Genomic DNA, 23,791 nt, shown 5'->3' on the forward strand with positions numbered 1-23,791 from the left:
AGACTTCTTTGCAAACAACTCTGGTCTTAAATTCAGTCACAACAAAACTCAGGTGCATTTAGTGAATAAAAATGTTACTATGGAACTTGGATCAAAAAGAGACATAAACTGGGAGGGCACGCATATTAAATGTCTAGGTATCATTATTGAATGTAATTATAAAAAATCACTCACACCTAATTACCAACAACTTATAAACTCAATTACTAGTCTAATTTACAGTTGGAACAGACTTTTCTTCACATTTGAAGACAGACCAGCTCTAATCAAAATGATACCGTTACCTAAAATCTTATTCATTGGCCAAGCTCTAATAATTCCCCCACCTGTTAAAATTAAACAGAAAAATAATAACATATTACTCAACTTCCTGTGGTATCCAAAAAAAAAAAAAATTTGTCTTCTCTGGCATACCACAAGCTGGGATGGGGGTATAGGGTTTCCAAATATTGATTTTTATTTAAACTCCACATTTATTAACCTAGTGTTGCTTTGGAATAATACTTCTTGTACATCGTATTGGAAATCAGTACATGAAACCTTACTTCTAAATAATATACTCAAATATATACAAACATCTTTATATGAATTTTAAAAATATACATTCAAAGTAAAAGGCCAAAACTTGTTCTCACAACTCTTAGAAACCAAACATCTCTGTTGTTTAAAAAGCTTATGTTTTCTAATCAATGAATTAAGAATTTTTTAATAATTATGTTTCCTATTGCTTACACAAATGAATGTTTGATATCTTTTGATACTCAGACGATGTTAGAATTTAAGAAGGGTGACCTATTACAGTGGAATTGATTTCTCTCAGCTAATAAAGTAAGATGTTCATCGTGTTTCACTGTTGCAGTCATTACACTTGAGTTATCCTGCTGGCAGGCTACCCGCAGTCGGCCTGAATTCCAAAGTCCTGGTCCGGCGTCGGTTGCTGTCTCCTGTTCCCTGACGTCAGAGCGCCAGGGGTATAAAAGATGCAGCCAATGCCATTTTCTTCAGTCTTTCTTGCTGCGTGGTGCCCGAAGCAAAAGCAGTTCGCAAGTGCTGGTTGGCCGACTCCTGAGATTTTCAAAACCGAATTTCAGATCCGAAGTCTTCATTAAAGCTAAGTACCCTGTTGGGGAAACTTTTTTCTTGCTCCAGACTGATGTCAGAAAAAGTTAACAACTGTATTTCTTGTGGGAAGCAAATACCTCATAAGGATTTTCATTCTTACTATATTCCTTGCCTAGGCTTTGACCACGACGTTGCTAGCTGTCGGTTTTGTGCTAGATTTAACCAGTGCACTATTAAGCGTCTGTTCGATTTTGCCTTTCATTACTTTGGCCGAAGATTTAATTACATAATGCCATCAGAACAGCCGACGACCGGAGTTTATAAAAAGCGCAAGGAAAAGGACAGGCATCCGAGGTCCAAAACCAACGAAGAGGCCTCTGCTAGGCCAGTCGCCAGTTCTTAGTGAGGCGCTTTGGCAGCCCCTGACGCCTGCTACCTCAGAGCCACAGGCCGCTTCCAACTCCCACGTGGAGCCGACTAGGCCTCTGGATACTCAAGGTATTGGACATTCGGAAACTATTCCCTCAGATGGATCCGGAGCCGCTGAGCAGGCATCGGCTTCTGAGGGTGTTTTCAGACCTACACAGTTATATGTTAAGCCAACCTCAGCTTCAAAGGCAAAGAATAAAGCAGCTCTAAAGACAAAGAAACAAGTACAGCATTCTCCTGCACAGACTTCCATGCCTAAAAAACAGATGCTTAAAATGGCCGAAGACCTAATTATTTTGATCAGGGGTTCCCATCCCCAGATAAGAGGCCTAGGCAAGAGACAGAATATGAATCTTCAGATCAGGTTTCCATTTCCTCTGATTCCTCTTCTGAACAAGGATACTCATAGGTTCATAGGTTCATACTAGGCTATCTGCCCTAGGGCATTTATAAGCCTAGCCAGAGTGTGTTTGGCTTTCGCCACCCATTTTAAATTAATTTTGCTATGCCCTTTTTCGAGGTTAGTATACTGTGCCTCTGTCTAACAGTGACACAGAAGTGATACCCGGGGTAAACCTACGATCCCCCATCCATTCATCAAGATTCCTCTTGAAGAGAGTCAATGAGGGACTCTGCCTAACCTGGACTGGGCTTTTATTCCAGAGTGAAGGGAGTCTCTGGGTTATGAATCTGTCCCTCCAGCATGTCCTATTTATTTCAGTGCTGAGGTTCAAGTCTCTCGAGCGCGTAGCTCAATGGGATTTGGATTTTCTGAGGTGCAGCATGTCCAATTAATTCCGGGTTGGACATGGCTTTATACGTCAGGCACAGATCGCCTCTGAGCAGGCGGTATGCCACTGAGTGAGTAGAGCTGGAGTTTCTTTAACCGGGCAACATATGGCATCTGTTTGAGCCCTTTGATCCTCTTGGTGAGGTACTTTTGGGGTCTTTCCAGTTGCTGCAGGTGTCTGGTAAGGTACATCCCAAAAGGGGCATTGTACTCGATTATGGGCCTGATGAGGGATGAGTAAAGAGGCACAATGACCTCCCTGATCTAGATGTGAATCCCTTCATGATTTTTTTTTGTGAGCAAATGAGATGGGCCCAGGAGGAGTATCCAAGTGCAAATTTACAAGAGGGGCGGGCAGTTTCAAAGCCACCAAGATTAACACCAAGACAAAAACAGGCAGGGTGGGTGGGGACCTACTGAAAAAACAGTCAACTTCTCGCTAGATATTGCTCAATGCAACACAAACAAATTACTTTAAAAAGTGCAGATAAAAGTTACTTAGCTACACTTATGCGTTCAAGTTGATATCATGCAGGTCTTAACCGGCCAAAGCTCACAGTTTAAACCCCTTCCTCCCTATGAGGATTCTGATGCTGAAGAGTCTATTCCTTCAGCTTCTCCTCCTGAGGATTATTCTTTTGGGGAAACCCTTCACTCCATGAGGGAGCACTTTCACTGGGAGAGCCAAGATTACTCAGAATCTAAGAAAAGGCTCAGAGACTTTCTTTTACTACCTCAGTACAGACCTCTTGCTATTCCACCTGTTCTAGACATAGTAGATGATGTATTTTCAGAGTCCAGACTGTCTTCTGACTCTTTACCCCCTGCCAGACAGATACTACAGGGTTCCAGATTCCCACAGATTTCTATATAAAAACCCTGCTGCTGACCCAGAAACTATATCTCAGGGTCCTAAAGGGGTCAAGGCTTCCACTGCGAAAAACCCTGTCCCCTCTGATAGGGATTCTAGGGCACTGGATAGATGGGGGAAAAAAGTTTACACTTCTGCTACCTTGGCAGTAAGGGCTTTAAATTGTCAGTTTCATATGCTTAAATATCAGCAATATTTAATGTCACTGCTAAAACAGAAAATGTTGACAAATTCTGAATGTGCAGATAACAAGGAAATGCAGGATTTATTGCATGCAGGATTTATTGCATGTAGCTGAAGAAGTGGGAAAACATACTTTGCAATGTGGTTTTGAGCCACTGGAGGCTTCTTGCAGGGCCGCTGTTATGGGTACTGTCATTAGAAGGCATGCTTGGTTAAAGGAACAAAATCTGCCTGATCATGTTAAAGGAAAATTATTGGATGCTGCTTTACAGCATGATACTTTGTTTGGTGTTAAGGCAGAAGAGGTGTTGACGAAAATGGAAGATAAAGCTAAATCTATGCAGGCAGTTAAGGATTTCTTACAGGTACAACCACCCAGATTTAGCAGGAACTGGCCTTCAAAGAATTGGTCCTTTCCAGTGTCAGGCAGGCCACAAAGAGGCAGATACTAGCCCCAAGGTTCATACAGGCCTAAACAATGGGGTGCTTCTACCTCCAAAAGCGGAGAAGACAAATCACAGCCATATAGAAAAGAGTCCCAATGACTTTCCTCTGCCAATACCAAACACTCTCTTCTTTTGGCAGCTCCCTTATGGGGAAAACTAGCACTTTTTTCACAAAATTGGCATATAATCACCTAGGACAAATGGGTCTTGAATATAGTGTCCCAGGGCTACAGGTTCCACTTTCACACCCTGCCAAAGGCAAAAGGTATGCCAGACCTGCCACAAAATCAATGGGCAGAGGCACAAAAACAAGTTACATCCCTCATGGACATGAGGGCCATTCAGCGAGTACCACAGCAAGAGCAGGGACAAGGATTTTACTCAAGACTATTCCTGGTACCCAGAAAGGACAAAGCCTGGAGACCAATACTGGACCTGTCTATTCTAAACACTTTTCTGGATGTTCCAAAATTCAAAATGTTGACTCTGCAGCAGCTTCTGCCCATGCTGGGCAAGAAGGCTTGGCTTGTAACTTTGGACCTAAAAGAGGCATACCTGCATGTCCCAATCAGACAATCTTGCAGACGATACCTCAGATTCATAGCTGGATCAATGCACTACCAATTCTCTGCACTGCCCTTTGGCTTATCTACTGCGCCCAGGGTTTTCACAAAATGCCTGGCACCAGTAATTGCTTTCTGCAGACAAAGGGGAATTCAAATATACCCTTACTTGGACGACTGCCTTATTCAAGCAGAGAACAAAGACATTCTACTGAGGCATCTGGCATTTGTAAAAAGATTACTAATTTGCCTAGGGTACACGGTAAACGAAATGAAATAAAAACTAGTACCCTCTCAAGAGATAATATTCCTGGGTGCAAGCTTAAATACAACTGCCCAGATGGCTTATCTCATGCCAGACAAACAAAGGCAACTGACTTCTTACTTCAAAATGTTGGCAACAAAGACCCAGTTATCTGCAAGAAAAATTCTGCAGGCTTTGGGCTTCATGGCATCCTGCATTCTACTAATTCCATATGCAAGACTGCATATGAGGAAACTACAATGGTATGTAAAAAGTGTTTGGACTCAACATTGCCACAGCCTGGAAACATTAATTACTCTCATTCCCTGCCTGCAACAGGAGTTTTGATGGTGGGCACAGGCCTGTCACCACAACAAGGGACAGCCATTCACTCTACCCACGGCCAGGCAGACATTAACAACAGATGCATCAGATTATGCCTGGGGGGGCCCACATGGTAGGAAAATGTATTCAGGGAGCATGGCCAGCAAGCCAAATGCATCTTCATATCAATCAAAAAGAGATGCTAGCTGTTCAGAATGCCCTGACAGCCTTCAAGGATCTACTTCATCCAGGACAACTGCTGGTAAAGACGGACAATACTACAATCATGTGGTACATAAACAAGCAGGGAGGCACTCATTCCTACCTCCTTTGCAGACAAGCCATGACTTTGTGGAACACAGCATTGACTTATCAAGTACACCTGCAAGCACAATTCCTGCCAGGAAAGACAAATACTCTGGCAGACAAACTAAGCAGAAATCTCAAGGATCCTCACGAGTGGAAACTAGATCCACAAATCTTCAGCATGATAACAAGGAAATGGGGATGCCCAGACATAGATCTATTTACCTCCCTGCACAACTGCCAACTACAGAGATTCTGCACAAGGACTTATCACAAACAAGCATGGAAAGTGGATGCCCTATCATTCAGCTGGAAAACCCTTACAGTATATGCCTTTCCTGCACTGCCTCTCCTCCCCAAGGTACTCCTAAAGATCAGACAAGAGGAGCCAAAAATGATACTGATTGCCCCAGACTGGCCACGCCAGCACTGGTACCCAATCCTAAAGAGCTTGTCTCAAGGCCCAGCCTGGGCATTACCCCAAATTCCTCATTTGCTGACCCAACAAAACAATCAGATCCTGCACAGCCAACTCAGAACCCTAAATCTGGCTGCATGGCTGATAATTTAACCATTCAGAACACACCTCTCTCTAAAGCAGTTATGGATGTTATTTTGGAGGCCAGGAGGCCCAGCAACAGAAAGTCTTATACAGAAAAATGGAAGAGATTCTGTGCTTGGAACCAGGCACAAGGAATGGACACGCTTGTACCAAATATTCCTCAGATTTTACAATACCTAACTGAGATGCTGGACAAAGGCCTATCCTTCTCATCAATTAAGATCCATGCCTCTGCCATTTCAGCTCATTACAATACGGATCCACCTATTTTTTCACATCCACTGGTAAGGCAGTACCTCAGAGGAGCCAAAAACATAAGACCTCCAAGGAGAGCTCCAACACCTGCATGGGACCTCAATTTTGTCTTGGAAAAGCTCACACTGCCTCCTTTTGAGCCAGCCAATACAGCTGAGATAAAATACTTATCATGAAAAACAGCTCTGCTCCTAGCAATAACCTCAGCAAGAAGAGTCTCAGAGTTGCAGGCACTAATGGCTGTGGAACCTTTTATTATTTTCCATCTGGACAGGGTTTCTCTAGGGACAAACCCAACATTTATGCCTAAGGTAGTGTCCAGTGTGGCTCTTAACCAAACCATTCATTTACCTACCTTTTATCCAAACCCACAGAATAAGGGGGAGAGACTTCTGCATTCTTTGGACATACCAATAAAGTAAACACAGAAGCACTTCTCCAGCTGAACACCAGAATATTTATTCGACAGCACCAAAAGCAAATCCACAGAAAAACGTTAACGCTGTTTTAATAATCACACAATATGCGTTTTCGTCTCCACAAACACGTAAGACTTCATCAGACAAAATTAAAAACTGAAACTACATATTATATATTCTCATATGATTTAAATCAACCAATAAAATCCGTTCCTTTGTAATTCCATTAACAAACCTGCTAAAAAGGCTCATTAATTAACTAACTCAGAATTAAAAACACACCTTGATGTTCTTCATAAACAAAACTAAAATTTATACTTGTTTAAAATTCATTTTTCCACAATAAATATTATTTTAAATTAAAAACACATAGTTCAATAAATATTACATATATAAATATATAGAAAACTATTAATATTATTGTTTAAAAAAGTCACATTTTATTAAAAAAATCCCTTTACTTTGCTTCATGTTCAAAAAGGCTGAATAGGAATAGCACCATCTGCTGTTCTTAGAGAGCTATTGCCAATAAACACTAAATTTTGGCTGCTCTCAGTTTTAACACAGAAGTTAAGGAAATGTGGTCATTAAGACCTGGACTATTTGTTGCATCTAACAAAATCTGCCACCAGAGTTCTTTAAATTCTAATCTTTCTTCCCAAAGGCCTCCCCTAATCTCCTTTTTAACCTGATCCAAGACAAAAAAGCAGAATCTAGCTTTGTCACATTCTAATGTATGCTTGAATAGAGCATTTGTTTCTTTTTTCTTTGATATTTCGTAAATATGCTCATAGATTCTCTTCTTCAATGCTCTTTCAGTTTTCCCCACATAATATGAATTACATTCCAAGCATAAGGAGAGATATACCACCCCTTGTGAGTCACAATTAAAATAACCAGAAGCATAAATGTTAATGTCCCTAATTGGTAATAAAATCTCCATCTTGTTACTAATGTATGGGCACTGATTACAGTGACCACACTGATATGTAGGTACACAACTGTACTTTCTGCAGACTATTTGATCAGCAGATATAGTTTGCAAAATTGCAACTGGCTGGACATCTAAACTTGTAAGGATTTTATACATACTAAGCTTGTACCCTCATTAGAGGCATACACTAAGAGTAACTTGAAAATCTTGGATTTTATCTCAACAGTTATTAATAGCTCACCCAAGAATACTTCATACACATCTGTTATTTATAAAATTCTCAGAAATGATTTTAACAAAATAGATATTTCTTTTTGGACTTATTCAAGTGAATTTAATAGGCAAGTATTCTCAGAAAAATGTAAAAAAACTTTGTTTACAGTTGGTGAAGAAATCCACATCTTCCCTGTTCTGGCATGTATACACATGGAAATTTTTACATAGATGTTTTTCACCCCACATAAACTAGCAATAATGTATAAGAAAGATGAAATGAAATGCTGGAGATGTTGATGCCCTGATTCTGACTGGATGCATGTGGTTGTTAATTGCAAAATAATTTCCCCATTTTGGTTAGACTTTAAATATCTTTGTAAAGCTCTATGAAATGACAACTGTATCATTTAACTCCCTTAACCTTTTCAGTGTTCCTGTTCCTGAAGTCATTCCTAAAAAACAAACATTTTTATTATGGTCCATCCTCTCCATAGCAAGGAAAATTGTTACTAAAAATTGTAAATCCCAATCCACTCCTGTCTTTAAAGATGAGTTTATTCATCTTGTGAAATACATTTGCAAGAATGAGAGTGCTACTATATAAAAGCAAGGACTAACAATACAACTCATCACTTAATTGCTTGGACAAAATTGTCTAATCTGTTAGAGAAATATTAAATGTTATATTTATATTGCTTTTTTAGTTGTTATGGACATTGTATATAGTTTATTTGTTTTTCTTGTTAGTATACTGTTAACATTTTGGGGAAAAGAAAATCACTAACTGCTACAAAGTAGGACTGTGCAACTAAGAACTCTGTAAGGACTTCATCTATGCTGGAAAACTGTACTGTATCTCCTCTTCTCCTGCAGTGAACAAACATCCTCCAGCTGGGGGGGGACAAAACTAGAGAGCACCTGAATTCACTAAGAACAGTGACTGTACATTCAAGGGACTAAGACAAAATTACATGCAGACTTTGTAGAAGAGCTCAGATTTAACTGACTAAGGGGGATTAGCTCAGTCTTCTCCATTTTGGAGTAGGAGCATAGACATCATGATCTTTCCAACATGCTATAGCTAGCCTCTCTCCATGGGCTGATCTACCTTGCATTCTGCAGTTTTGACCTTCTAATTTTAGTGTTACTAAGTTAAGTCACTAATTATATATATCATTATATCATGCAGGTATCTGTCTACTTACACTGTCCTAGTATTAACCACACTGCTATAGGAATACATTTACTCTTATGTTTTCTCACATATTAATGTGTATTTGTGCATGTCTTTTTTATCCCAAAGGGGCACATCACTTTCAGAGATGATGTGTATGCAGCACTCAAGAATTGCCCTATATTAGTTCAGCCCTGTGACACAGAGGAATAAAGCCCTTAATGTTCCCTAGACAACTTGTGTTCAGTTGGAGGAACAGACTCTGGAGGGACTAAATTGGGGGGAGAGTGGATAGAGATGATCAACTAACTCCAGCTTGCCCATCATGGAGAGAGGGAGGCTGCATTAATAGCTGGGTGAGAGCCTTGGTGCAGGTGGTGTATCACTTGGTCAGGAGGTTGAGCATGTGTGGATGTGTGCATGCATCTCCTGTAGGCAACAATTTCAGAGTTCATAAGGCTACAGCAATGTAGAAAGGGGTTAAAGTGCACTCCCTCCACTACGCCAGCATTTTTGATCTCCTCACTGGCCCTAGAATTGGGTCAGGTTGAGCCCAGGGAGGCTAAGGTAGGTAGGTACAGTAGACCCAGTGAACAAGGAGAGAAGGTGGTGGCAGCTGATGGGTAGCTGCAGGAGGGGGAGAAAAAAATGTCTTATATTGTATGTTCCTTCTAGCTTGTCGTACGACTATGTATTTACTAGTAAATGCAGGTGGAAATGTATGTACCGCCATTTTGTGTTATTCTTTTCCTATGAAGGAGCTCTGCACAACTGCTCAAAAAAATCCTTAATCACAGCTGACTGAGAACATGGCCTATCCTCTCAGATCAAAATAATTATTTTTTCCAGGGGGTCTAATCCCCCTTTAACCTATGTGAAGGGGTAAGACAATCCCCTTGTAAAAGTAATATTAATCGATTCCATTTAGTATATTTACTGTTTCTTCAAAACTGTTGCTAGCATGATTATTAATATAGAGTAAAATGAAATATAAAGAGTTAACTTAGAAGTAATACAAATGTTGAAAAATTGTTTAGAAATTGGCATCCATGCATAAAGGAGTATGTTATTGAGAAACAGAGTTTGTAAAAATAACTGTGTGCAGATGGTGGTTGGAAAATGATTAAACAGAGCATCACCAAGATAAAAATATGTAAAATCAAGGACTGGAACATCAGCAAGATAATGCAAGAATACCGAGTTTCCAGATAATGCAGGAACACAGAGTTTCCAAGGACCAAGGACAATCATAAGTTAAAAGAAACAGAGAGACTTATACATCAGACTTTGGGGAAAAAAACATCAGACTCTGTATAAATATGAGTGTGTAAAAATAAGCTTTGGCAATCTGCTATAGAGAGCTAAAAGCATTATTTCACATGCTGTAGAGCTGAAATACAATTCTAACAGTAAAGTTGCTAACTGAAACAGTTGGTCTCTGTGTATTCATTGTACGTAGTGCAAAACAGTAGCTAAGTAATAGCTAAATACTGTGGTATGCATGTGCACAAATGCAGGTAATGCCAAGAAACCAACAAAAGGACATTATAATTTTCACCCCTGCCCTGTAAGTGCTAATTTCATTGTTGCCCAATAGTAGGATCAACTTCCCTGAGCAACATAAAGTAGTCGTATGCAAACAGAGATCCCACAGTGCCTACAAGTAAACGTGTTCAGCCAGCTGGAACCTGTTCAACTGGACATTGAACACCTGTAACAAGTTGTCTCTTACCTATATCAGCAAAGGATTTTATGGGAAGTTTTTTTTTTTTCAAAGACCGTAGTGACATTCATCCAAATCCAGGAGACATACCAGAAAATTTAATGCTCCGTCTTCTACAGGACCCTATGTAGCAAGATGCTAGTGGCTTAATTCTTCATGTGATAACATGTAGCAAACTGAAATAAATCTTCACTGTTTTATTTGACACTATAGTCTATTTCATCTAACAATTACAGAAGTATGGATTCACCCATATATAAGGACTTTGAAATTCTTCCACTAGGTTATAATGTTCACCCAGTTGAAAAATCCCAAGAGGGTGCTGGAGTTTTAGCTATCATCCATCTTCTGTTCATAGGTGTTTACTAGTCTAATGACCACAGGGGCCTTTTTAAGCCTAGCCATGCATCCCAAATCTGTGACAAGTTCTGATGCCCTTGATGAGTGTAAGCATGGGCCTGGGAGATTAACCATTTACAGGTTACCTGTGTGCGTTGGAGACCTAGGTTCCAAACCAGAGGTTGTCATTTCTGGATGTTCTTCATCTCACATTGCTGCAGTCCTTACATATGGGTAGTCCGCTGTCCTCGGTCGGCCCGAATATCAAAGTATTAGGCTGACGTCGGTCAAGGCGCTTAAGACTGACATCAGGACGTCAGGGTACAAATGCGCATGACCGACGTCATATCCTCAGTCTTTTTTGCCGCATGGTCCGATGCAGAAGCAGCGTTGCAAGTGCCGTTCGGCGTTCTGGAATTTTTCGAATTCGGAGTTTCAGACCGAGTCAAAGTTGGCTAAGTACCCCGTTGGGAATATTTTAGTTTTTTCTTGCCTCAGTGGTTTACCGGATGTCAGAAAAAGTGAATAACTGTATTTCTTGTGGGAAGCAGATACCGCATAGGGATTATCATTCTTTGTGTATTCCTTGTTTGGGGCCTGAGCACGACGTTGTTGGGTGTCGCTTTTGTGCTAGGTTCAATAAGCGCACTATTAAGCGAAGGTTAGATTGTGCTAGGCTGGTCTTCGGGAAGCGGTGCAATTATAATATGCCGTCGGATTCTCCGGCCGCTTCTTCAAGAAGCGCAAAGACAAAGCAGCTAAACCCAGGCAAGAAGAGTCGTCCGCACGGACGCCGGTTCTTTAGAGGCGTCAGTGGAACCGGTGGTTCCGGAGGCTTCTCTGGAGTCCCAGGGGGAGACTTTGATATTGCAGGATGTGGCCTCTCAGGAGGCAGCCCAGGCTGAAGGGGCTTCTCAGGTTACTGTACTCCCCTCCCTTCCTAGGGTGGTTAGGCCCTCTCCTTCTGTTTCCAAGGCTTCTCCCAGAGGCAGGCCAGGTTTAGCTTCTGTTGGTGTCACTCCTAGTTCAGCAGGGTCTGTGCCCAAGAAGCACATGCTTAAAATGGCAGAAGATTTAATAACTTTGATTAGAGGTTCTTTACCCCCTCCTGATAAGAGGCCTAGGGTGGAGCCAGAGTTGGGGAGTTTTGAGCAGCCTTCGGATGTTTCAGAGTCTTCGGCTGAAGACTTGCAGGAGTACTCTCCTTATTCTGATTCTGATGCAGATGATTCGACTCCTTCTGCTTCTCCTCCAGAGGATTTCTCTTTTCAGAGACTCTTCATTCCATGAGGGAACATTTTAAGTGGGAAGGTCAGGACTTCTCTGATTCCAGGAAAAGGCTTAGGGAATTTTGCTTTTGCCCCAGCATAGGCCCTTGGCTATACCACCTGTTCTGGATGTTGTGGAGGATGTGTTTGCAGAGGCTTCACTTAATCCTGATTCTTTGCCTCCTGCTCCTGTTAAACCGGATAGGTATTACAGGGTGCCTGAGGCTCATAAATATCTTTATAAGAGTCCTAGGGCGGACCCAGAAACTGTTAGTCAGGGACCTAAGGGTGTCAAGGCCTCTGTTGTAAAAATCCGGTTCCTCCAGATAAAGAGGCCAGAGCTTTGGATAGATGGGGAAAGAAAGTCTATACTTCTTCCACCTTAGCTATGAGGGCTTTGAATTGCCAGTTTCACATGTTGAAATATCAAAACTATCTTCTTTCTCAATTAAAGTCTAAGGTAGATGCTCTGGCGGAAGGCATTGAGTGTAAAGAATTGCAAGATTTGGTGCATGTCTCTGAACAAGTGGGTAAGCATTCCTTACAATGTGGTTTTGATGCTGTACAGGCCTCGTCTAGGGTGGCTGCCACTGGTTCAGTTCTTCGCAGGCACGCCTGGCTGAGGGATCAGAATTTATCTGACCATGTTAAGACAAGGATTTTGGATGCTCCTTTACAGTCTGATGTGTTGTTTGGTTCACCTGTGGAGTCATTCTTGAAGAAAATGGAAGACAAGGCTAAGTCTATGCAGGCTGTTAAAGATTTTTGCAAGTTCAGCCTCCAAGTTTAGTAGGAATTGGCCTGCTAAGGGGTGGACGTATCCTTCTTATGATTCTCAGTCTAGGGGTAGATCTAGGCGTGGTAGGGGTAGAGCTCAGAGTTCCTTCAGACCTAGAGGCGGGAGTTCACCTGCACAATCTTCGGGTGAGGGCAGGGGCCAGTCCTTTCGTAAACAGGCCCAATGACCTACCTTTTCAGCTGCCAGATCCTTCTTGCCTGGCAGCACCTTTGGGAGGAAGGTTGGCACTCTTCAAGGAAAATTGGAGTTTGATTACCCAAGACAGATGGGTATTGGATATCATACACCAAGGTTACAAGTTTTATTTCCATACCTTGCCTCCTTTCAAAGGCATGCCGGACGTTCCTCCTCAGCAAAGACTAGAGGCTCACAAACAAATTTCTCTGCTACTTCAAATAGGGGCCATACAACCGGTCCCTCTGCCAGAAGTGGGCCTAGGATTTTATACTCGCCTGTTCCTAGTACCAAAGAAGGGGAACACGTGGAGACCAATTTTGGATTTATCTATCCTCAACACATATCTGGACATTCCCAAGTTCAAAATGTTGACGTTACAACAGCTTTTACCTCTGCTGGGCAAAGATCACTGGATGGTGACTCTGGATCTCAAGGAGGCTTACCTTCATGTTCCTATCAGGCTCAGTTGCAGGAAGTATCTGCGTTTCTGGCTGGGACTTCTCATTATCAGTTCTCTGCATTGCCCTTTGGCTTATCTACTGCGCCCAGAGTGTTCACGAAGGTTCTGGCTCCAGTGATAGCTTTCTTCAGGCTAAGAGGAATACAGATCTGTCCTTATTTGGACGATTGCCTGATTCTGGCCCAAGAAAAGGACGGACTTCTTCATCATTTACAGTATGTGATAGCAGTGCTAAGATGCCTAGGGTATTCTGTGAACGAAATAAAGTCCAGTCTAGTACCCTCTCAGGACATGTGCTTTCTGGGTGTGAGACTGAATACAGCATCCCAGATGGCCTTTTTGACCCCGGACGAACAAAAGAATCTTTCTCTGTACTTCCATCAATTGTCTCATCAGTCCAGGCTGACTGCAAGGACAGTCCTTCAAGCCTTGGGGTTCATGGCATCTTGTATTCTGGTGCTTCCCAATGCCAAACTGCATATGAGGAAGCTACAATGGTATCTCAAAAATGTATGGACACAGCACTGCCAAGATATGGACACTGTCATTCAGATAATACCTTGCATTCAAAAGGAATTTTTGTGGTGGGCTCAGGAATGTCACCTAAACAAGGGACTCTCTGTGACCCGGCCAGAGGCGAGTCAGATTCTAACGACAGATGCCTCAGACAAAGCTTGGGGAGCTCATCTAAATGGAAAGTGGGTACAAGACACGTGGCCTGCCAGACTTCAACATCTACATATCAACTTGAAGGAGATGTTAGCAGTCCAATTTGCATTAGTAGCTTTCAAGGATTTACTTCTTCCAGGGCAGGTGTTGGTTCTAACAGACAACACAACTGTCATGTGGTACATCAACAAGCAAGGGGGAACATTCTTATCCTCTATGCAGACAAGCAATGATTTTGTGGGAGACTGCTCTCAGTTTACAGCTAAATCTTCAGGCAAGGTTTCTGCCGGAGCACAGAACTCCTTAGCAGATGTGTTGAGCAGACAAATTATGGATCCTCACGAGTGGAAATTGGATCCTCATGTATTTCAGAAATTGACAGTGTTATGGGGAACTCCAGACATAGATCTGTTCGCTTCTCCACTAAACTACCAGCTGCCAAAGTTTTGCACAAAAGGTTTCATCCCACAGCTTGGAAAGTGGATGCTCTCTCATTCAATTGGAGCAATCTTCATGTGTATGCCTTTCCACCTCTGCCTCTCCTCCCAAAGGTACTCCTGAAGGTCAGACAGGACAAGCCAAAGATGATTTTAATAGCTCCAGATTGGCCTCGACAGCACTGGTACCCATTACTGAGAAGTCTGATACGGGAGCCTCCATGGCCTTTGCCTTCGATTCCACACCTGCTGTCTCAGGAAAACAGTCATTTACTCAATGTCAAACTTCACTCCCTACATCTAACAGCCTGGCATATTCTGTTTTAAACCCTGGAGGGTCTCAGCTTCCACAGCAAGTTTTGAATGTTATTTTGGAGGCCAGAAGGCCTAGTACAAGGAAAGTGTACGCAGATAAATGGAGGAGATTTTTATTTTGGAGTACAGCAAAGGAATTTGATGTTTCTAAGCCTAATTTAAGTGTGGCTCTTCAATATCTTACTGAGTTACTGGACAAGGGTTTGTCCTTCTCCTCTATTAAGGTTCATGCTGCAGCAATTTCTGCTCACTATGACTGTGACCCACCATTGTTTTCTCATCCTTTGTTTAAGCAATTCCTTAGAGGGCAAAGAATATAAGACCCCACGTAGAGCTCCTACTCCTGCTTGGGATCTCAATTTTGTGTTGGAGAAACTCACTCTACAACCTTTTGAGCCTGCAGCTACTGCCGAGTTGAAATATTTATCATGGAAGACTGCTTTTTTGTTGGCCATTACCTCTGCGAGAAGGGTTTCTGAATTACAGGCCCTTATGGCGGTTGAGCCTTTCTTAATTTTCCATAAGGATAGGGTATCTTTCGTACTAATCCTTCCTTTATGCCTAAAGTGGTTTCTAGTGTGGCTTTAAACCAAACTATTCATTTGCCTACTTTTATGCAAACCCCCAAAATAAAGGGGAAAAGATTTTGCACACTTTGGATATACACAGGCAGTTGCGATATTATTTGAGCAGAACTAAAGGGTTCAGACAGTCTCAGCAGTTATTTGTTTCATTTGCTTTGGGTTCTCAGGGCAAGCCTGTTTCTAAACAAACTATTTCTAAGTGGATTGGGTTTTGTATTGCTTTCTGTTATTCCCATCATGGTAAGGAGATTCCAGCTGGGATTAGGCCTTATTCCACTAGGGCTACTGCCACTTCTACAGCTTTTTTAAGGGGGGTGGCAACTAAAGATATTTTGGAGGCAGCTACTTGGAGTTCAGTGCATACTTTCTCTAAGCATTACCACCTTCCAGTTTACTCTAAATCTAGGGCTGGTTTTGCCACTGCAATTTTACAGGGCATTTTGGCAGCTCCTAATGCTTTCTAGTTTTGCCATCCTCCCTTACCTCTGCTTTGGGATTCTACCCATATGTAAGGACTGCAGCAATGTGAGATGAAGAACATAGTACAGTTGTGTACCTACCATAAATGTAGATGTTCGAAGATCCACATTGCTGCAGTCCAATTTACCTCCCTCCTTCCCTCTGTAGTTAGAGGCGGTTGTGTGGTTTGGGTTGTGAATATTGTGGATATTGTATATATTGTACATATGATTAGTGCAAGGGTGGTTGGTTGTTTTTTGCTGTCTTTTGGTTTTGACCTTTCTTTTTAGGGTCTTCTGACATCTGGGGCAAGAAAAGACTGAGGATATGACGTCGGTCATGCGCATTTGTACCCTGACGTCCTGATGTCAGTCTTAAGCGCCTTGACCGACGTCAGCCTAATACTTTGATATTCGGGCCGACCGAGGACAGCGGACTACCCATATGTAAGGACTGCAGCAATGTGGATCTTCGAACATCTACATTTATGGTAGGTACAAAACTGTACTTTATGCATTCTCCTTCTTAATGGCTGTTCACTAAACCGTTATTGATGCAGGAATTTGTTTGTTTATTACTACTGTTAAAGCTGACACTGTGGAAAATCTGATTGTAACACATCTTCATCCTTCCAGATTCCCATAAACATAGATCAAATGATATCATTTTATGGCTTTCAGCGTAAGCAGAGGTGAATTATTGGTCATAGATTAGTACTCAGCTAATTGCCCTTGCGAGCCATTTTAAGCTTAACCAATTATCCCTTGTGAAAAATTAAAGAAACTCCAGCTCTACTCAGTGGCATACCGCCTGTTCAGAGGCGATCTGTGCCTGACGTATAAAGCCATGTCCAACCCGGAATTAATGGACATGCTGCACCTCAGAAAAATCCAAATCCCATCGAGCTACGCGCTCGAGAGACTTGAACCTCAGCACTGAAATAAATAGGACATGCTGGAGGGACAGATTCATAACCCAGAGGCTCCCTTCACTCTGGAATAAAATCCCAGTCCAGGTTAGGCAGAGTCCCTCATTGACTCTCTTCAAGAGGAATCTTGATGAGTGGATGGGAGATCATAGGTTTACCCCGGGTATCACTTCTGTGTCACTGTTAGACAGAGGCACAGTATACCAACCTCGAAAAAGGGCATAGCAAAATAAATTTAAAATGGGTGGCGAAAGCCAAACACATTCTGGCTAGGCTTATAAATGCCCTCGGGCAGATAGCCTAGTATGAACCTATGAGACTCAAACACTGCACCTTGTGTTTGTAAGGCAAACACCTTAACCATTAGGCCACCCATGGATGACTAGTTAAATAAATGCCTGATTGACTGTACTCATCCCAATGTCCAGTTTCATGGTAGTAATCAGCTTATTAGGCAATGTAAGAAAATAAAGCATTCTCATTTGGATACACTTTGTTGTTGCCTAGGAGATATTAAGAGTGTTTGTAGCTTGGAAATATATAAAATACTTCATGTTTAGATAGTCTCTGTAGAGTAGCTAGTTAATCTACATGTTTTTGTGGCAAGGGAGGAAGTTTGTCAGGAGTACACAGAGTAAAGGCATGCAGGCTGCACACAGACAATGAATGGAGATTAAGTGTGAACCCCAGACCCAACAGCTGTGTGCCAGACATCTTATCCACTGAGCCATTATCTTGTCCTTGTTGATTTTGCTATCCCCCACCCCACAAAGTCTGAACTTCTGTACAGGAAATGGAAGGGATTATCCCTAAGCATGCTAGTGAGAATCGGTGGTCTGGTCAAGTAAATTTGGTTTAGCCTGACCTTTGGAACCTCAGGGGGTAACATATAGCAATGCCAGGAAAGGCACAAGGCATTGAGGTACCAGACTACATTTTAATAATGTTTGTACACTGTGCCATCAGGCTTTGGCCCTCTTAAATGTTCAGAATCACTGTTTCCTTTTTAGTTGGAAAAAAATCTTCACAAAGCTTTAGGATTTTTAATTTGCTCTTACAGTGAAATGTTGTAGTTCTTTATGGAAATAAGCTATCTCTAGTCCCAAATTCTAATGGGATCTTGCTCTGAGAATACTTTTTAATATCCAATGCTTTTTGCCTCTGTCTGTAGTGTCTGTGGCTAGGGAAATTAATTCACTGTGTAGATGATTCAGCTAAATTCTGTTCATCTCTTGATCCAGCTGGGATCACATCTAACCAGTGGTCAAGTGGGGTTCTTAGTACAACAAAAAAGAAAGTTATGCAGTTTACAAGGAAGAACCTTGATGCCTTTTGCATATCAGGCTTACAAACTCTTATCAAAATTAGGTCTCTTTAAATATGATTAGTATGATAAAACTAATTGGAATCATTCCTGATAATGAAAGTTCATTCAGCATGTCAAAGCTCTCACGTCTGGGCAAATATCCTAAATCGTCTAGATTTTGTTGCATATTTTGGAGCCACACCTGTGTCTTCTCATTGTTTCTTTGTGAATTACTTCTCTAATCTCTCTCCCCAGTCTTTCCTGACCTCCTGTGATTGAATCTCACATCTAACAGATTAACTAGACTAAAGATGTAATAGCATAGCAAAATTTGTCTCTGGATGCTCCACTAGGATAAATCATTATGTCTCGCTAAGATCTCTGCTGGTTGGTATTCATATCCCACTTAAGCATGACAAACAAACACAAATGAACAATACATTGGAGAAGCAGTCCTGAGGTGCACAGACCTTAAAAGACAAATCCAAACCAAAAGCAATGACTTGCAGCATTCTCTAGACTGAAGAAATGTTTAATAATAAGAGCATTAGGAGCTCAAAAGGACCCGTTTCAGCTTAACTAGTTTACAGAGTACTGGAGTCGTTTTCTGTTTGGAGTTGCTTAGTTATGTAAAAATTACAGTTTCAGTCCTTCGCTCCTAAGTACGTCTTCTATTCACCTTACTAAAAGGAATGGTACACTTAGCTCAAAGTCTGCAAAGCAAATGCATTTCTTGCACAAACCTATATTGTAATAACGATATCTGAGAGATTTTCTGCTGCAGTATCTAAACACTGGACTGTTCTCTGCAAGTCATTAAAATTATACCCGAGTTCATAAAAGGGACGTAATGAAGTTGTATGAAGAGAGAAACTAGTGTTTTTCCTAAAAGATAAAATAATAAAGGAAGCAAATAATGTGGATACAAATAATCATTAAGGAGAATTGCAGAGAAGCCAAATTTAAAGTAGAAGGGAGCAGGAGAGGCTGTAAGTGTCAGTTTGAAAAAAACAAATGATAAAAATGGCTGAAGATCTAATTACTCTAATCAGGGGTAGTCACCCCCCCCCCCTCCAAGAGGCCTAGGCCTGAGCTTGATTATGAATCTTCTGATCAGGATTCTGTTTTTTCTGACTCTTCTAATGACCTGGATTTGTCCATACCCACTTGTGAGGATTCTGATGCAGAGGATTCCATTCCCTCTGCTTCTCCTCCTGATGATTTTTCTTTTGGGGAAACCTTACATACTTTAAGGGAGCATTTCCACTGGGAAAGCCAGGAATTTTCTCTAATTCAAAAAAGAGGTTTAGGGATTTCCTTCTTCTACCTCAGCATAGGCCTTTGGCTATACCTCCTTTACTAGACATTGTTGATGATGTGTTCTCAGACTCCAGTTTGGCCCCTGCTTCCCTGCCTACGGCTCCTAGTAAACCTGACATACTGCAGTGTTCTTGAGTCCCATAAGTTCCTTTTCAAAAATCCTGTTGCAGATCCAGAAACAATTTCTCAGGGGCCCAAGGGCATTAAGGCTTCTACTGCTAAAAATCCTGCCTCTTCTGTTAGAGAATCCAGGGTGCTAGATAGATGGGGTAAAAAGGTTTACAGTTCTGCAACCTTGGCAGTCAGAGCTTTAAACTGCCAATTTCATATGTTAAAATATCAACAGCATATTATTGGACTGCTTTAAACAGAAAATGATGTTGATTCCTGACTGTGTGGAAAATAAAGATTTACAGGATTTAATGCATTCTGCTGAACAAGTTGGAAAACATACTTTGCAATGTGGTTTTGATTCTTTAGAGGCCTTTTGCAGGGCTGCTGTTACTGGGTCTGTGCTTAGAAGGCATGCTTGGCTTAAGGAGCAATCTTTGCCTGATCATGTTAAAGCTAAATTGTTGGATGCTCCTCTAAATCAGGACTGCCTGTTTGGCAATAAGGCTGAAGAAGTTCTTAAAAAGATGGAAGATAAAGCTAAATCTATGCAAACTGTTAAAGATTTTTTACAAGTGCAACCTCCAAGATTTAGTAGGCACTGGCCTACTAAGAATTGGTCCTTTCCAGCCCCTTCCAGATCCTCTCAAGCCAAACCCAGACACAGCAAAAACCCCAGGTTTCAGTCCCAGGGGACTCTCAGAACTAAGCAGTGGGGGACTTCCACTTCCAAATCTGGAAATAACAAGACACCCCCTATGGTAAACAGTCTCAATGACTTCCTTTTAAAATTCCCAAGCACTTATCTTTTAACCACCCCTTTGGGGGGAAAGATTGCTCTTCATGCAAACAACTGGGAACTCATAACCCAGGACAAATGGGTTTTGAATATAGTGTCCCAGGGATACAGATTTCATTTCCACACATTGCCAACACCAAACGGGTGGCCAGACCTGCCCCAAATCAGTGGGCAGAGGCTCAAAAACAAGTACTTTCCCTCTTCAGCATGAGGGCTATTCAGCTGGTACCAGAAGAGGAAAAGGGACAAGATTTCTATTCCAGGCTTTTTCTGGTACCCAGAAAAGACAAATTATGGCTTCCAATCCTGGACCTGTCTACTCTAAACACCTTTCTGGAGATTCCATAATTCAAGATGCTGACTCTTCACCAGTTACTTCCTATGCTAGACAAAGATGCCTGGTTGGCAACTCTAGATTTAAAAGAAGCATACCTGCACATCCCAATCGGGGAATCTTGCAGAAGATACCTACGCTTCAAAGCAGGCTACTTGCATTATCAGTTCTCTGCATTGCCCTTTGGCTTGTCTACTGCACCCAGGGTATTCACAAAGTGCCTAGCTCCAGTGATTGCATTTTGCAGGCAAAGAAATATTCAGATATATCCATACCTGGACGATTGTCTAATTCAGGCAGAAAACCAGGGGCATACTTTTAAATCATCTGGCGTTTGTAAAAACGGTTCTAACTTGTCTGGGGTACACCATAAACAAAAATAAATCACAACTGGTACCCTGTCAACAGATTACATTCCTGGGTGCAAACTTGAATACAGCTGTCCAGATGGCTTTCCTCATGCCAGAGAAGCAAATTCACTCGGTAACTTACTTCAAACAAGTGGCCACAAAACCCTGCTATCTGCAAGACAAATACTGCAAGCCTTGGGGTTCATGGCCTCCTGCATTCTTCTAATTCCATATGCAAGACTGCATATGAGGAAACTACAGTGGTATCTAAAACGTCTATGGAGTCAACATTGTCACAGCCTGGAAACAATGATTCCTGTCATACCTTGCCTACGCCTGGAGTTCCTATGGTGGGCAGAGGCCTGCCACCAAAACAAGGGACTAACGTTCACACTACCCCCTGCCGCCCAAACCCTAACTACAGATGCATCAGACTGTGCACGGGGGGGGGGGGGGCTCATCTGGCAGGGAAGTGCATTCAGGGCAAATGGAACCCAAATCAAATGCACCTACATATCAGTCAAAAAGAAATGTTAGCTGTACAGAATGCTCTGACAGCCTTCAAGGACTACATTCTTCCAGGACAACTAATGGTAAAGACGGACAACACCACGGTTATGTGGTACATAAACAAGCAGAGGGGTACACATTCCTATCCCCTCTGCAGACTAGCCATGGCATTGTGGAACACAGCCTTGAGCTACCAAGTGTACCTACAAGCTCAATTCCTTCCAGGAAAATTGAATACACTGGCAAACGGACTAAGCAGAAACCTCATGGACCCACGCGAGTGGAAACTGGAACCATGGATTTTCAACATGTTGACAAGTGAATGGGGGAGTCCAGACATAGATCTATTTGCCTCCCCCCAGAACTACCAGTTGGACAAGTTTTGCACAAGGACTCCCCACAAACAAGCCTGGAAAGTGGGTGCTCTGTCCTTCAGCTGGAAAAACCTATCAGTCTACACCTTTCCCCCTCTGCCTCTGCTCTCCAAAGTTCTACTAAAAGTCAAACAGGACAAACCAGGGATGATTTTAATTGCTCGAAACTGGCCGCGCCAACACTGGTACCCCCTCCTGTGCAGTGTGTCGCAAATATCTCCATGGCACCTGCCTCAGACCCGTTTCCTGCTGTCTCAGCAGGAGAACCAAATTCTGCACCCTCAGCTTCCAACATTAAACCTTGCAGCCTGGCTAATCACTTAAATTCATCCTTAGCATCCCTTGGCAAACCTGTGATGGATGTTATCTTGGAAGCAAGGAGACCTAGTACTAGAAAATCTTATGCTGACAAATGGAAAAGATTCTGTGCATGGAACCAGTCTTTAGGGAGGAGCACAGCAGCGCCCAATTTACCTCAGATTTTGCAAAACTTAACTGAGATGCTTCACAAGGGCCTGTCATTTTCCTCCATTAAAATCCACGCCTCAGCTATTTCAGCTCACTATAACACAGAACCATCCCTCTTCTCTCATCCTCTGCTAAAGCAGTATCTCAGAGGGGCAAAAAACTTGAGACCACCCAGGAGAGCTCCTACCCCTGCTGGAGACCTTAACTTTGTTTTGGAGTAACTCACTCTACCTCCTTTCGAGCCAGTTGCTACTGCAGACTTAAAATTCCTTTTTTTGGAAAACAGCCTTCCTTTTAGCAATCACTTCAGCTAGAAGGATATCTGAATTACAGGCCCTTATGAGTTTCATTACCTCTGGACTAATCATAAATTTGCTAAAGCTCCAAGATCTTAAAGGAAGCAAAATAAGTGAAAGAAATAGGAAAACTGACAAAATACTGGAATGCATAGGAAGAACATCAGTAGTAGAAATCAGAAATAATTTTCTCTCTCTCTGTCTTTTTGTAAATGCTAGTAACTACGTCTACACTACTGTATACAGTTCTTGGAACATCATCATTTTAAGGATAAAAGCAGTTCAGAGGATGGCAACTGTGTCTATGTTTGGCTTCTAAAGCAATATATACACTAAGGAGCTAATTAAACTCAGTCAAGTCCAAGGAGGAACCAGCCTTGAAAGAAGGGGGGGGGACAATGTAAGGTAACTAAAAAGTCACAGTCTGAAGATATAAGGTGGGCAGCTCAGAAGTGATTAAGGAAGTATTATTTCTTAGAAAGAATGGTAAATGACTGCAATAGCCTCAACAAAGTGGCTGAAAATCAGTAATGTGTGGAGCAGGTGTAAAGTTATCTCCTGAGGACTGTGAGGAGAATAGGTTGCTGTAGATACAGCTTTTTCAGTAAATAATTTGCAGACTAGGTGGTTTGTGTGCCTTTATGTGCGATCATAATATTTCTTATGTGCATTGCATACCTGGTATAAGGATATGTATTTTGATTCACCGAACCACTACTACTGCACAGTCACTAAGTTTTATTGAGAGGTTTGAAACAGCCTCCGGTTGTAGTTCATTTTACTTTGAGTCACTTCTGGGAGATTTCAGTATGCTTAATAAAGAATCCTGTAGTCTCTTTGTACCTCATTGTACAGATTATTTGAATTCACAGGCATACAGCTCAACCTGTCACACTGTAACTTTTTTCTTTTTTTTTCTTTAATTAGTCTTTTGGCAATAGTGAAGCTTATTGTTGATTTCTTCCACCTGTCTGCCATGATCTTCCA

General features: G+C 41.8%; 1 protein-coding gene across 2 annotated transcripts in view; it reads left to right on the forward strand.

Annotated features, from left to right (window-relative positions):
* Positions 1-23,791, forward strand: part of LOC122809369 (cryptochrome-2-like) — a 321,493-nt gene that overhangs the window by 164,254 nt on the left and 133,448 nt on the right. The gene's annotated exons all lie outside the window — the stretch shown is intronic.

The sequence above is a fragment of the Protopterus annectens genome, chromosome 8.part0 (assembly GCF_019279795.1).
Source record: "Protopterus annectens isolate FY-2018-M chromosome 8.part0, PAN1.0, whole genome shotgun sequence".
In the NCBI taxonomy this organism is placed as follows: domain Eukaryota; kingdom Metazoa; phylum Chordata; order Ceratodontiformes; family Protopteridae; genus Protopterus; species Protopterus annectens.